Source organism: Rattus norvegicus, chromosome 6 (assembly GCF_021556685.1).
Source record: "Rattus norvegicus strain SHRSP/BbbUtx chromosome 6, alternate assembly SHRSP_T2T, whole genome shotgun sequence".
NCBI lineage: Eukaryota > Metazoa > Chordata > Mammalia > Rodentia > Muridae > Rattus > Rattus norvegicus.
In genome coordinates, this window is record NC_141539.1 from 97,613,575 (window position 1) to 97,620,580 (window position 7,006).

Below are 7,006 nucleotides of genomic sequence, written 5' to 3' on the forward strand. Positions count from 1 at the left end.
AAATTCTTTTCAATACTTTCCATACTCCATTATCAGGTGTTCCTGGTTAACTGTGGTGCCAACATTCAGTTATTAATTACAAAGTAGCTCAAAGTAGTCAAGAAAAAAACAGCATCCCTTTTACAGAAAAAGTTACTACAGGAGTCTTTCCTTCCGTGGTCAGAGTGCCAGTTTGCAGACAGCAGTCGTCAAACACAGATTTCTCTACATGCTGGAATGTCTAAACCCACTTTTATAGCAAGGCTAGTTTTGCAAATTAAGCCCTCAAAAAAGAACTTTTTTCCCTTAGTTTAACACCGAATAATGAGGCACAAGAGACTACAATATTACCATACCTTTGAGACATAAGGCTGAGTCTGACAGAGAGACCACTATTGAAAACTTGAATGAGTGACAGTGGCTTCTCTCTATTGCCAAGTTGTCTACACATAGCACTTTATTATCTGTGCCAATCTCAGAATGCTAAGGACCATCAAGCCTTGTAGTATAGCTGTTGACATCATTTTAGCTCTTAAGAGAGATCTCTTGGACTATGAAATGATATGTATACCCAAGATCTACTGTGCATATAGAGCTATATACCAAGAATATGGCAACCCCCAAAATAGAAACTTTAAGAGGAGTCAAATGATGGACTAGTTTAAAGGAAAATCATGCAAGGTTCCAACTACAGGATGCATATTGTATCAACAATGCCTAAAGCCAACAAAATAGGACTTCTGGTAAGTTGAAAGTGGGACTCTGTCCTATGGAAGTGGTACTTCTTGTGTGTATTCAAAGAGATCTGTAGAGGAAATAATAATCTTCCCTCCATAATAAAAGTACTGGAGACTTGAAGTATAATATTAGAGATAGGGTTGGTTTGGGGGTTTTTTTGGTTTTGGTTTTGGTTTTGGTTTTGTTTGTTTGTTCATTTGTTTGTTTGTTTGTTTTTCGGCTCTTCAAAGGCAGTTATAAGTGGATTCTTGTCTGTATGCAGGTGAAGGCAGGCACAAGATAAGGCAAGGCCTGTGATTAGGCAGTGAAAAAGTAAGATGGGGGCAGACTTTTAGATAGAGGACAGAGAGAGGACAAAGGGGAAGAAGAACCAATATGGATGAGGACAAGGATGACCCAGATCTGTGTGGCCTTAAAGGGCCACAGGTAGTTATGACTATTTCATAAGGGATGGATTTTAATGGGACAATTTGTCTTCTCTAGGTGGACAGTTATTATTAATATTAATTGATTCAGAGTTTATTGTGTGGATGTTTTGTGGGGGGAGGGTTTACTGGTATAAATCTGATTGATAAATTACAAGCTTATTGAGTTTTGATGTTAACGGGTTATTGGGAGTTGTGACCATAACCACAGGGGGCAGACACTGGGAATGTGAGCAGATTCTGCAGCAAGAGAGTGACAAGAGAGAGGCTGCTGCTGGGCCCAGAGAGTAGCCAGTGGCAAGGTGGGATGGAGATTGGGAGCTTAGCAACTCAATTGAGATGCTTTGCTGATTTAGATAAAAATGCCCCGCAGACACCCTGTGGCCCACCAGAGCCAGCACTAGGTTGGGTTGTTGTATCTTTTTTAATATTTACTGTGACAGCTACAGGCATCAGCCTAAAATGTCAAGTGAGGCTGCTTCTAGAGCAGAGAACAATCTCATAACTGAACGCGTGTGTGTTGGATCGTCAGGAAGCCACATTCTAACATGTCACTTGGGTCTTATCTCTGTCCATTGTTTTTCTTTTTCCCCTCAAAAAAATCTCTATGTGTGTCCAAATCAACATTTTACAACCTTTTTTATTCTAACATTTGTGGGAAGTATGAACTTTGAGGTCAGCTTTTGCTGTTAATAAGTTTTTACTCTAAGCTTCTGGATTGGTTGGGAGGAAAAATTAGGGGTGGGAGGAGAAATTTGGGGTGGGAAGGGGAAAGAGGGGTAACCAGAGCATCAGACCCCAGCAGAGGTCCAGGGTTATCTGTGTGAGAACTTAAAAGGGCACTTGTGGAAAAAAAACGAGCCAACACATTTGATTTCTTAGACCTATTGAGGTTTTCTTATTTGTCTTGCTTATTGGTTGTTGTTGATGGGGTTGTTTAAGCTACATTACAACGCATCAGGAATCTTTAGTATGGTGTTGAAAGGCCTCAGAATGAACATATGTGATACCAAGGAATACCTTTGGGTTTTAGTTTAGGGAGCGAAGACCTCTACCCTGAGGACATGCCAGGGACTGTCAGAAAGTACTTATATTCATATCAGGGAGGTGTGTAAGTCCTAACCTTTTTCTTAGATTGAGCCTGTCCTTTGTTAGGGAAAAGCAGTGGCTTGGTTTTATTTCCTGGATATAGGTAAAGAATAAAATGCTCTTAAGATTTCTTTTCTTAATTGTGGATTTTACATATTTATGCAAAATAAATGGGCACATTTGCTTTAAAGATAGAGGTATCTAGAACAGTTAATGTCTGTCATTTAAGGTGCCATAAATCATGAAAACTGTTAATAATTTGTTAGCCAAGTAAAACACCCCCAAAGGGAGCCCCCTTGCTCTAGTCTCGAGACAGGGCACACCCAAAGACACACAGACGACCGTCTTGCTGTAAACACATGAGGCAGTTTAATTTGGCAGAGCACTCCGGGCCAACATGTATCTCACGCAGGAGAAAGAGGACTCCGAAGCACAGAAGCTTAGGGTTTATATAGGCAGAGGTGGGGGGGAGCAGGGGTTCCTAGTGAGGCAACAGGAAAGGTCAGGCTTAATGTCCTGGGAACAGTCCTTGATTCCTGCTCCCTAGGGTGAATGTTTATCTGAGTTGATGAAACATCTGGTTAAACTCCAACCTTGGTTTCCTGGAACATTATCTGCGGGACACAATGGGGGCTTAAGCAAACATCATAAGATCGGGGGCAGGGGTCCCACTGGCAAATTCCTTCCCCAACCCACCTCAGAATAAATAACAGATAAAAAAATCAAAAACAAAAACAAAAAAAAAAAAAAAAAACAAACAAAACCCTAAAGTTCACATTTAAAACTGTCAGCAGCAATGTTTGGGGGACCTCAGACCCGTTTCTGTATTATTTACTCTAGATAAGGACTTTGGACACCCTGTTACAAAACCTGAATGTCCTAATTCCCTTACCACAATCAATGACAATGCTGACAACATCACAATGTCGACGAGTCCACTAACCCATTTCAGTGTGCTCCATCACTGTCGACTGGAGCTGCAACCTGTCTGAAAGCACTGTCAGAAAGAGCTGGGTACAGTTGACATCCAGAAGTAAGGGGGCTGCAGTTGCTCTGATGAAACTTGGAGATCCTTTTTCCTCAGTGCATCCCATGTACCACTTCGTCCTACAAAGATTCCTGTGCCTCCTGAAACCGTCCTAAGCCACTCCCGGAGATCCTTTCTTTTAATATGGTATGGAAGGAAACATTGTTTTGGAACATTCTTCTTTATCAGAGTTATTTTTCTATTGCTGTGATACAGTATCATTACCAAGGCAACTTGCATAAGAGCTTCTTTTGGGTTTACAGTTTGTGGTGGTTTGAATGGAAATGGCTTTGTTGTAGTAGGTGCAGCCTTGTCATTGGTGGTGGGCTTTGAGGTCTCAGATGCTCAAGCAAGGCCTGGCATCTCTTTCTCTTCCTGCTGCCTGCTGATCCTGATAGATTGTGAGCCTTTGGGTGCCACTTGCTTCTACACACTTGGGGGGAATTTGACAACAGTCCAGGAATAAGAAGTAAGCTCAAGGCTGGCATCTGATTTGGGGGCCTGGACTCAGAAAACTGACCCAGATTAAGAACATTTACATTTGAGTTAATGCAAAGCTCAGAGCAGGACCCAGCTGAGGCAGGAGTGGTAGTCCTTTTGTCTTGGTCATCCTCACCAGAACCTAGAAAGGTGTTTATAGGATTTTATTTATTGTCTTGCTTGTTCCTAGACCCAGAACAGATCTTATTATTCTGCATGTACTTAAAGTGGTATAAAAGCAGATTGGAAAATAATAAACCCACTTCAACCTCAGCACTGGCTGGAGTCATGCTACAGTATTGTCTAATTGTCTTTTTCTTCTTAATCCTCACTCCTGCCCTGGGGAACCTGTTGACTGAGCTGGTTTGATCACTAATACAGAACTTTTGGCTCCTCTAGTGAAAGATCCCACGCAGAGAGACCCTTACTCAAGTCTTGGGAAATCGCCGACCCCAGACACAGAGAGACCATTTTGGATGTAATAAGCAAAGGCGAGGTTTATTACGGAGACCTATTACAGAGATCTCCGGGCCGACACATATCCCACGCAGGAGACAGAGGTGTCGACCCCGAGAGGCTGGGAAAAAGAGTATTTAAAGGCAGAGGCTGTGAGCACCAGGGGATGGGGGATGTCAAAGGGGAATGTACCACAAGTTACAAGATTGTTTTATGGCTCCAGGAGATAAGGGGACGCCAGAAAGTTTTATGGCCCCCTGGTTCCTGGAACAGAGCTACTAAATCAGGAGAAGGGTAGGGTCTTCAGGTCCTCATTATTTTTAAAAGTTTGTCAAAATTGATGAAGCATCTGTATTTGAAACACCTCTGGTTAGGCTTGGGCTGCCCGGTTTCTTGGAGTGCTCTCTGCAGGACACAATGGCTGAAAAGCACAAGTAGGGGCTTATCAGGGTCTGGAGGACATCTGGTTAAAGTATGACTCTGAGTAAGCTGGGGGGATGTCTTTGGATGGTTTATGGGTCAGTCCTCGATAGCCTGAGCTGGTTTTTGCATTCCTTTTCTTTATCTTTATGGCCTGCTATTCCTGGCGGCAGGGCTCAGCCCTGAGTTTGTGGCTTTTGGGGCTAACTCTTTTAATTTTATATTTTTAAACCTAGAATTCGTATAATTTTCTTTTCACTAGCACCATGGCTGCCTGTGTGTTTCCAGGTTTCTTGCCAGGATGATAACAGACTGAATCTCTGAACCTGTAAGCCAGCTTCAATTAAATGTTGTCCTTTATAAAAGTTGCCTTGGTCACGGTGTCTCTTCGAAGCTCTAAAACCCTGAGACAGAATGTGGTACCAGGGACTGGCACATTGCTGTGACCGGCCTGACCAGGCTTTCACTTGGAATAATATGGAACATTTTGGGACTCTGGACTAGAAAAATGATTGGACTGTTGTGGAGGCTGATGGGCCAAACTATCGAAGCATAAAAGTGTAAGAATCGAAGTGAGTCTTAACTCCTGGGAGACACCCCCTTCCCCAACCCAAGTGAGACACAAGAATGGAATTTGATGCAAATGCAAGAGGTTTATTTTCTGGCACGTTGGGGTAGACCCTCAATCAGCCCCTTGTGGCGAGTGACTATAACAAGCAGTTTTCATAGCTTTTAGGTGTATAGGTTACATAAGCAAGGTTACAGTTTAAACTTATTGGTTAGCATATTGACCTTTGAATCTGCTGGCTAGCAAGCATGGACAGATTATGACATGCCTTGGAACTCAATCTGGGACCAAAGGTTCAGGTGACTGTCAGCCAGTACTTTCTCTCTCTCTCTCTCTCTCTCTCTCTCTCTCTCTCTCTCTCTCTCTCCCCGCCCCCCCCTCTGTGTGTGTGTGTGTGTGTGTGTGTGTGTGTGTGTGTGTGATTTTTTTGTTTGTTTGTTTTTTTAAGAATATGTACGGAGCCATATTGGATTTGGGCCTAGCCGCTTTTTGACTCAAAGTGACTCAAAGTGACTAGGTGACTCTGGGCTGTTTGGCCACAGATATTCACCCCTAAGATGACTGCCATAAGTCTTAAGATTGTTGGATAAAGCCTCTCCCATGAATTTACAGCACAGGAAGATAACATTCAAGGGATGCCTCAGCTCGAGCAGATACCAGTTATCTCCTGAGTCAACACCCAGTGTCTCCATCGCCTGACCTCATCATCGTCTACCGCCTGACCTCTTTGCCTCCAGCTATCACTGTCTATATCTTCATCTCCCCCTCCTTCATGTTTCACAAAGGACACTCCCCCTACCTGAAAGCCTTAAAAGCTGTAACGTTCACTCCAATAAACGAGACCTTGACAACAGAATCTTGCTTGGTCTCCTTCTTCTCTTCACCCTCATTTGGCCCACAGGCAGAAAGCCTCTTCGGGACCCTGAATAACTGGGTCCCCGCTGTCGGGGACAAGAATATTCTTGCTCTTCTCCAGAACTACAGGTAAAGAATGGAACTTGGCGTAGCTTGACCTGAGCTAGGTAGGTGTAAGGCTGGCAAAAGGCCCTGGGGTCCTTCAGAAGATGGTGATGCTGAGGGTGACTCAGACTGTGGGGTAACTGACTTGAAAGGTTTCAGAGGAGAAAAATTTTAGTATGTGGCCTTGAGACAGGTTTTGTGATAATTTGGTAAAGAGATGGCTACTTTCTACCCATCCCAACAAATGTACAAAGAAACAAAAATCTACCTGACGCTAAACTGAAGAATGTGGATTAATTACATTTGCAGAGGAAATTTCAAAACAGCCTAGCAAGGACTGTGTCCTGTAGTTATTAACTGCCATGCTTATGCAGATCTATAATGAAAAGGAACAAGCTGAACAAGGAAAAAATATAAAATGTACAATTTGAGGAGAAAGGAGCATAAGGAAGCATAAACAGATTAAAGGAAAGCCTGATGCTAAATGGAATAAAGGGAGTGGTGACCTCAGAACAACACCCGCCTAGCTAATCTTTCAACTTGTGAAAAGGAATTAAAGAAAAGCTTAGAGCCAGGTGTGGTGATATACACCTTCGATCGCAGCACAAAGAAGGAAGAGGCCAGTGGATCTCAAAATTCAAAATAAACATGGGCTGTGATAGAAAAGCAACAGAAGTAACAGCAGAAAGCCAGTCATTTACAAGTATGTTGAGTTTGGGATCAACAGCACACACAAGGTAACTGTAGACTAACTCATAACTATGAAGGATGTGGGAGCCACCCCAGGGCTACCCTTGTACAGCAGCTCTTATAAAGGAAAGATAAACTGGGGCTGGCTTACAGTTTAGAGACTGAGTCCATTAT

At 43.0% G+C, this 7,006-nt stretch overlaps 1 long non-coding RNA gene across 1 annotated transcript; it reads left to right on the plus strand.

Annotated features, from left to right (window-relative positions):
* Window positions 1-3,121: 3,121 nt before the first annotated feature.
* Window positions 3,122-6,038, plus strand: LOC148005308 (uncharacterized). Its single transcript, XR_015623119.1, has 2 exons — window positions 3,122-3,405; window positions 5,795-6,038. It is a non-coding gene; the product is annotated as an uncharacterized LOC148005308 (long non-coding RNA).
* Window positions 6,039-7,006: the final 968 nt, after the last annotated feature.